The sequence below is a fragment of the Chenopodium quinoa genome, unplaced genomic scaffold (genome assembly GCF_001683475.1).
Source record: "Chenopodium quinoa cultivar QQ74 unplaced genomic scaffold, ASM168347v1, whole genome shotgun sequence".
NCBI classification, from domain to species: Eukaryota; Viridiplantae; Streptophyta; class Magnoliopsida; order Caryophyllales; family Amaranthaceae; genus Chenopodium; species Chenopodium quinoa.
In genome coordinates, this window is record NW_018743175.1 from 6152065 (window position 1) to 6161065 (window position 9001).

Below are 9001 nucleotides of genomic sequence, written 5' to 3' on the forward strand. Positions count from 1 at the left end.
CAAATACCTCTCCACAACATTGTGGAAACTCTTACTTAACCCTTGTAACTATGTAGAGACAGCATTTTACCCGTTGACTTTTTTTTTTTTTTTTTTTTTTTTTATAATTAGTTTTTAGTGTAAATATTTTTTTTTTTTTTTAAATTCTTAATTTTTTATTTGCTAAGCACCCTCATCTTCCTTATTCTTCTTTTCTCGCTTCCGCAACAATGGCAGTAGAAGCCATGATTCCCAACCTTGATGAACCAAGCAAGCCCATCACCCTAATCCACGTCCAAAACTGCATTAAGCTTACCCCAACAAATTATGTTGCCTGGAAAACACAACTCCAGGCTACACTCCTTGGGTACGATCTCTGGAAATTCATCGATGGAAGCTACCCATCTCCTTCCGCCTCAATCACCATTGACGGGAAATCCGTATCCAACCCTGCTGCCCTCACGTGGTTCCGTCAAGACCGTTTGGTGAATTGAAATCTTCAAAAATTAGCACCAAGTGTATAAGAGAGATAAAGGGTTTATTGTTGTTGTTATTCACTGAGTAATGTACAACTATAAATAGGAGTACAATGCTGTAGGAACAACAGAAGCTTCTATAGGAGAAAAGGATAGCTACAGTAATATACAGCAAGACCTATTCTAATCCTATAAAAGTGGAGCCTTGAGCGTTGCATCCGTTGGGCAGTAGCATTTCCTATAATCAAGGATATTAGTTGAGCAAAGCATGCATTGTTTATCTCTGTTTTGTCAAGTGTAGGATGATATGTTTTGCTTAAATTTTTTTTATTTTTTTTAAATCAGAATATAAAAATTAAAAAAAAAAAAAATTACACTAAAAACGCTGACTCGGACAACGTTTTTAGTGTATTTTTTTTTTTTTTAAATAAAAAAATTATGAGATTTAAAAAAAAAAAAGTCAACATGTAAACTAGAAGCTTAGTTTGGTAAATAGTTTGGCCACGAGTCTACTTTACAAAATAATTTTCTAATAAAGCTTACTTAAGTTAAAAATTCGCTAGCCATTGTGGAGGTTGTAGCTTATATATATATATATATATATATATATATATATATATATGTGATCACGAGGGGCAAGCCCTTTAAAGAAGAAACAAAGCTAGAACTAGAAATAAAAAAATGAAACAAAGAGGCAAAAACAAAGCAAGAAAATAAAAACTACATCAACTCCAATCCTACCACTAGAACTAAGAAGACTCAGAAATCATCCTATGTCTCGTGAAGCCGCCCAAATCCTCTAATAAAATGACACGAAGGTCCTTTGGGACTGCCTCAAAAATAACTAATTTCTGATTAGAAGTCACACCAAAATTGGTTAACCAATCAGCAACTCGATTAGCCTCTCGATAGCAATGACTAATTGTGATTTCCCAATCACGCTCATAAATTAGAGTCTTGCATTTACGAATCAAATGATAAAAAGGAGAGTTGGGGGGAGTAGGATCCACCAACATTCGAACCACTGTGCTTGAGTCCACTGCTACTTGGACTTTCCGATGACCACTGTTCCACGCAATGGCTAAGCCGCACAAAACCCCAATCAATTCAGCTTTTGTGCTAGTACACACACCACATTGAGTAGCAAATAGTTGGAACAATTCACAACGATCTCCTCTGATCACCCCACCAGCCCCATCTTGTCCTGGATTTCCCTTTGACGCCCCATCTGGATTCAATCGCATCCACCCTTCTCTCGGGAATTACTAACGCACAAAAGTCTTTGTTCTTCGACATTTTCCTCTGCTTTCCTCCCATAAATTAGCATCATATGCCCTTCTAATGTCACCAATTCTTGCCATTATAAAACCTACTTGATCAAGAGTGACTGATGCGTCTTGTCTAAAGCTCCTCCCATTCCTCCACCGCCATAACCACCAGCACGAGGTAGCAAAAACCAAAGGCCAATCATTGTCTCAAACCCATAAATTCTCTAGTCTTGCAAGGGCTGCTGAGCCCACTGATGACTCGCTGCACCTCTGATTTTATTCCACACTACAATTGCAGTATGGCAATCCTTTAGAATATGTTTCATATTCTCCTCAACGTAGCCACACATGAAGCATCTAGGATCACTTGTCAAGTGACAAAGAAAGCAATTTGCATTTGTCATTAGTTTCTCCGGGTAAGCCAACCACAAGAAAAATCTAATTCTTTGCGGAGCTTGTAAGTGCCAGATGAATTTCCACACTCCCTTGTGATATGTTCATTTTATATAGTGTTTTACCCCCGTCCCTTGGTCATATTTAGGAGTATTTTTGGCCATTTAGAGCCACTTTTATTACTAGTAGGCGTTTTCTAGTGTTTTCGTAGATTTGGTATTGTTTTATAAGAAATTGCAAATTTGGAACATTTTCCCGGACTTATGGGAGCCACTACGAGCATTAGAGATATATGACCATTTACCGTAGCCCAAGACCGGTTAGAGTTATCAAATCGATGATTAAGGGCTCAGCAAAGAAGAGACCAAGGCATTGGACCGAGCTAAGGGCCCCAAAGAGGAAATCCGGATTGGGCCAAGAAAATGGCCCAATCGAAGATGATCCCTTGCCCGAGAGCTCGCCTGACCGGGTAGTGGCCTCCCCCTAAGGCGCGCCCGGTCGGGCGAGGAAGAAAGAAGAAGAACGCTTCGCCTTGGTTCACCGGGTGCAAGCGAGACTCCACTCAAGCAAAAAAGGCGGGCCCGACTGGGCGAATCTCTACCCGACCGGGCGCGTGATTCTGAAGAGGATTTCGAAGATTTTTTTATTTTGTTTTTAATTAGGATTTTTTTTTTGAGCTTAAGTATAAATACGTTTTGTTAAGTTAGATATGGGTAACTCTTTTCATTAGTTAATTTCTCAGATTTAGCTTTAGGCTTTGGATTATTACTATTGTTCTCTCTCTACACTTTTGGTTTATGCAATTCATTATTTCCGGTTACTTTGGTAACAATTTCTTCCCCTTATATTTTCAGTAATTTAATTGCTTTGCTTAATTATGTCTTGTTTATTTTCTTTGCTTAGTTTAGATTTTAATATGTGTGAGTAGATTTATTTCTAGGGTTGTGGGGATCCATAAATAATATGTAGGGGTGAATTATTATTGTTGATTTTCAATGCTTTGACTTTGGATTATTACTATTTTTCTCTCTCTACACTTTTGGTTTATGCAATTCATTATTTCCGTTAACTTTAGTAATTTAACTGCTTTGCTTAATCATGTCTTGTTTATTTGTTTTGCTTAGTTTAGATTTTAATATGTGTGAGTAGATTTATTTCTAAGGTTGTGGGGATCCATAAATAATATGAAGGGGTGAATTATTATTGTTGATTTTCAATGCTTTGATTAATTTCCTATTGATTGATTTAATGCTATGCAATTAGATTAGGCCTGGTTTAATTGTATGAGTTTTGCAATATTGATTCGAGATTCAAGAGATGAGAATTAATGTTTAGGCTTAGTTTCAATAGGCAAGTTAATTTATAAATGGTTAAGTCAAGATTCGAGAGATGCATTTTAATACCGGTAGATTAATTCTGTGATTGTAATACGTAGCGAAAGCCCTTTATGATCTGATTAATAGATGCATTGATAATTGATTACTGTGTTTTACCCTAGAATATTATTTATTGGTGAACCTATACCCTAGACTTTGTTTTATTGTTGTTATAATAATTCTTAATCGTGTTAATTTAATTAGTTCCTTTAGTTTAATTCCCCTAAAAATAAATTGGTTACTTAATAGTTTAGATTATATTAATTAATTAGGAATAGAAAGACTTGTTCCCTATGGATTCGACCCTACTTCCCTATCTGTTTTAGTTAGAAGACTTAGGTAATTCTTTTGATTAGGAGATACGACTTTATCTTGTCAAAATTTGGCCTGGCGCCGCTACCGGGGAAACGGTTTTATTTTTATTTCTGATTATTTTTTTAGTCTATTCGATTATTTTCTTTCGTCTCAGAGAATGCAAGTTCTTTGAGACAATTTCTCATATTTGTTTGTTTAGTACAGATCAAAAATTAGAGATGACTGCTCCTCCACCTCGCAAGCTCAGCAATTATTCCCAGCCTTCCCTGGGTGATTTTCCACACCTTGCTCCTACACCAAATCTCGAGGGAGTACAATTCGAGATTAAACCCTAGTTTATTACTATGATTGAAAGGAAGCAATTCAGCGGAGCTAAGGGTGAAGATCCAAATCTTCATATTTTGGATTTTTGTCAATATTGCAATACTATTAGACAAGCTGGGGTCACGCAGGACCATATCAGGGAGATTCTTTTTCCCTTTTCTTTATGTGGTAAAGCTAAATTGTGGTACAATGGATTGAATAAACTGCCCTTGGTATTACTAACTGGAGTACTCTTGCTTTGAATTTCTATAATAAATATTACCCTACAGAGAGGACCGCTTTATTACGAAGCTCAATCCTTAATTTTTCCCAAGATGCAGACGAGTCTTTATATGAAGCTTGGAAAAGATTTAAGGATTTGTAGAGAGAATGCCCCCATCATGGGCTAGCACAATGGCAGATAATCCAAGCCTTATATAACGGGCTTGGATATAATTCAAGAATGATTTGGACTCTGCAGCTAACGAAAGATTTATGAATTAGGATGAGAATATAGTGAGCAATGTTGTCGAAGAGATGGCTTGTAATACCCCAATTTTTTTATTATATTTAATCAACGATTTTTCTAGTATAAAGTTTAAATTAATAATTATTTTCAAATTTATAGAAAAAAAATATAATAATTATTACTTTTATTTCCATTTTCGAATATATATATAACAAAAAAAAAAAAAAAAAAAACTGGTTTCCTATTTCGCAGAAACTGATTTTGAAAACAAATTTTTTTTTTTTAAAAGCTTATCTTTTCAGAACTAGCAACAAACTCAATTTGAAATTGGGTTTTATCTTCTGAATATTCTAGAGCAATTAAACCTAAGATTTCTAAGTTATATATACTCTAAATCCCAATTTATCTGCCGTATACAAACACTCTCAAATAATACCCATCTCTTTCAACCTTTCACAAGTCGTCATTCCCGACCGATCTTTCAACAGTAAGCCATGGTTCTTCTTCACCTTCATCTTTCTTGAAATAGTTGTCAGCCAACCCTCTACGAATTTCGTCTTTGTTCAGTAACCTTGAGCTATATTTTCATATGGTTTTCTTACCGATTCATAGAATATAATTTCAAAAAAAAAATAGAAACAAAATTAAAAGGGTTTTGTTGTTTTCTTTCGTAACTATAAGACAAACTCATAGTCTTATAGTGGATGAGTGTATCAATGGTGGAAAAGACGAGAAGCTATTTTATAAGTGACAAAGAGTTTGCAGGAAAAAAAAAATTTAACATCATTGAAATTATTTAGAGGAAGAAGGCTGTTGGATTTCGACTTTCAGTCGTGGGAATGTGGGATAGATAATAGACCCCTTATCTAATATCCAATACTTCTTTTTCTTATCATTGTTGACTTACAAAATATCTTTTTATTTCCTCCAATATATTTTTTTATTATGAAGATAGCATGCTACGAGTAGTCCTAACCCACATACTACTACTTTCTCGGTATTAAAAATACGAGTAGGACTGAATTAGTTTATTTTATCTGTTTGTTGTAGACGGAGGCTACTAGGTGAACGTTTTGGAGGTCATTTACCTTAGGTTTGAAGCGCGATTCAAGTTAATTTTCAATGTCCATCATCTTTAGAATCCCGTTAGGAAATTGTTTTAAATTATTGTGTGCCAACTATGTGCTTACGTAATGATATGTGATGGATGTGTTACCGTATGATATTCTGGAATTATATTATATACTAGTTTTCTATGATTGTGTACTAGTATAATATTTTCGAAAATTTGATTATTTGTTATCGTATGAGTTTTTATATAATTATAATCTTGGGAATTGGATGATTGATTATATATGATTGATGGTCTCCAAGACCTATTGAGAAACGAGTTGTAACCAGTATGACTTGTAAAATGACTATGTTTTAATACTAAAATTAAAATATTGCTACTTGGGATTAAATTGATTTTGTGCAATACTCGTGTGCAATGTGATCGGACAATTTAATCTATTAAGATGTACATTAAATTAAGAAGGGAAATGAAACCCGAAAGGGTGAAGAACAGGTTGCCCATGCACTAGTAGTTATGGTTGCTACTAGTTGGTTTAAATTAACGTATATTGCTGTTTAGTCTTCCTCCTAATCAATGGGTATTAGTGAGGGGTGTGCACACTAGAGACATTCTGTTTAATTTATGGCCATTTGGGGTTACGCGCGACCCTCTTTAAAGTAGGTGGTGACAGGGACTAGTCCCGGGCGTTCTCTTTCCCTTTCTTAACTGAAGTAATAAATTTTATGTGACAATTTGATTTTTGACTTATTATTATAATGTCGATAAAATTGTGTTGTACAATATTTTTCGAACTAAAATTATTATTTTACGGGATGGAGTTGGAATTACTCAGTTTATCTGATTTTGGGGAGTTTTCTCTCTTTTCTTGTTTTTGATTTATTTTGCAGGTTGGTAAAAGGGTACTCGGTTACGTGTGAGGAGACGTTAGAGTAATCACGTAGCTAAGACAATAAGTTTAATTTGGAACTCCTTTATTTTTCCTTTTTAAATTAATATTTCTAAAGTGTTTTACAACTTGGATGTAACGACTATTTTATTTTATTCTTGTAGCCACTTAGATCACTTAGTTATAAAATGGTATTTTGTTTTTGCTTTGCACTTGTTTTCTATGGAAAATAAGTGTAGCAGTAACACTCTCAAGGTTTGATGGTCGGTTTTGAAAGAAAAGGGTTATTCTTATCGTTTTACAAAGACCCGAATTTTGGGGGTGTTACATGGCTATTCATAATTCCCAATATGGGAATCCCATAAGATTTGCAAGTAAGGGAAAACACCAAGTCGATTTTATATCCTTTTTGTCAGCACCATTGACTTCTATTAGCCAGAAACTAGACAATATTAATTATTCTAATTCATCTTCCGTTGCTAATGTTTCTGCTATTGGTACTAACTCTGCAATAATTTGTGAAAATTGTGGTCTTGTAGGTCATTGGATGCAGGAATGTAGGAGTTCACTTGAGAAGATTAATGCTTTTCAGACCTATAAGCAAATTAGTCCATACTCTAACACCTACAATGCAGGGTTGAAAAATAACCAAAATATGTCGTACAATAGTACGAATGTGCTTAACCCCCCACAGGTACAACAACCACGGCAGAGGTACTACCAACCTCCACATCAGAGACCACAACAGGTTGTTACTCCTCCTTCTGATTCTGGCCTATTAGAAATTAAAACTATGTTAGTCAATATGCAAAAGAAAATGCAGTGTAAGGATGCACAAATTGATTCGATCCTAGCACATAATAAAATTATAGATAATCAAATTGCGCATCTTTCCTATACTCTACAAACTCGCCATCAGGGAGCCCTACCATCGCAACCAGTATAACCTACAGATCACGCGTGAATGAAATTACCCTGAGAAGTGGTTCACACTATGACAGGCCTCCTATGCCCAAAGATGATGAACCTGTTTTAACAAAAATTGCTAATCGTGATTCTGTTATACCAAATGGTGTTGTTACTAGCCCTGAGGGCTCCAGGGTAAAACTAACTCTTCTGATAACTCTTTGCAAGGTAAACTCCTGGACAAGAATGGAGATGTGCAGAGTCCTACTATCCGACTTCCATTCCCTAATAGACATCTGAAGAATAAGTTGGATAAGTAGTTTGGTAAATTTTTGGAGGTTGTGAAGAATTTACAAGTAACAGTTCCTTTCACAGAGTTAATTACACAAGTTCCTGCATATGCTAAATTTATGAAAGATATTTTGACTAGGAAGAGAGCCTTTAATGAGGTAAAGACTTTAGCTTTTATAGAGGAATGTAGTGCTTTATTGCAAAATAAATCCCCTCCTAAATTAAAGGATCCGGGTAGCTTTTCTATTCCTTGTCATATTGGTAATCTATTGATTGATAAAGCTTTATGTGATTTGGGTGCTAGTGTAAGTGTTATGCCATTATCTGTGAGCTCTAAATTAAATATGGGTAAATTAAAAGCTACCAATATTACTCTGTAACTTGCCGATCGTTCTGTTAAATACCCTTTAGATGTTTTAGAGGATATTCTTGTTAGAGTAGGTAAATTTTATGTACCTGTTGATTTTGTTGTTCTTGATATGGAGAAAGATTTGCAAATTCTGATTATTTTGAGTAGACCGTTCCTTCATATTGCAGGGGCAATAATAGATGTGAAAAGTGGTAAACTTACATTATGTGTAGGGGATGATAACATTACTTTTAATCTAAATAATGTCCCTAAAACTCCCATGTTAGAGGAAAAGTGTTATAGTGTTGGTGTGGTCAATGTAAATAATTTTTCTAATAAGCCCCAAGCTCTCGTTAGAGATCCCTTGGAGGCGGTATTTTGTGTTGCATCTTTCGCATGAAAAACTACTACATGGAAAGATGAAGTGGATGCTATAGAAAGAGCTCTAAATTGTGTAGGGCTTGGATTTGAAGATGAACGAGTGGAGAAAAATAAGCAAGTTGCGAAAATCGAGCCCGTAATGAAAGTCCCACTTGATCGAGTGACATTTACTCAATCAAGTGAAAAACCGAAGCAAATTAAGGCCAAAAAGGAGTATTGTGCAAGCAGCAGCGAAGAACCGCCAGTTCGGACCTCGAAGGCGGGCCCGGTCGGGCTAAGCTCGCCTGGTCAAGTGCGAGACCGCGACAGCAAAACTGGCCAACTTCAGAATGCCATAACTTTTGCGTTTCTTAACGAAATTTTGCGTGTGACCTATATTTGGAAATCTCTTCAAGTCTTCTTTCCAATACAATTAAAATCACTGCATTATCATTTATATAAAAAAAGTTATGATCAAAATAGTGAACCTGACTCGTTTTTGCCTATTTTCCTACTAACACTTTGTTTCTTTTCGCTCAAAATTGTACCAAGGTG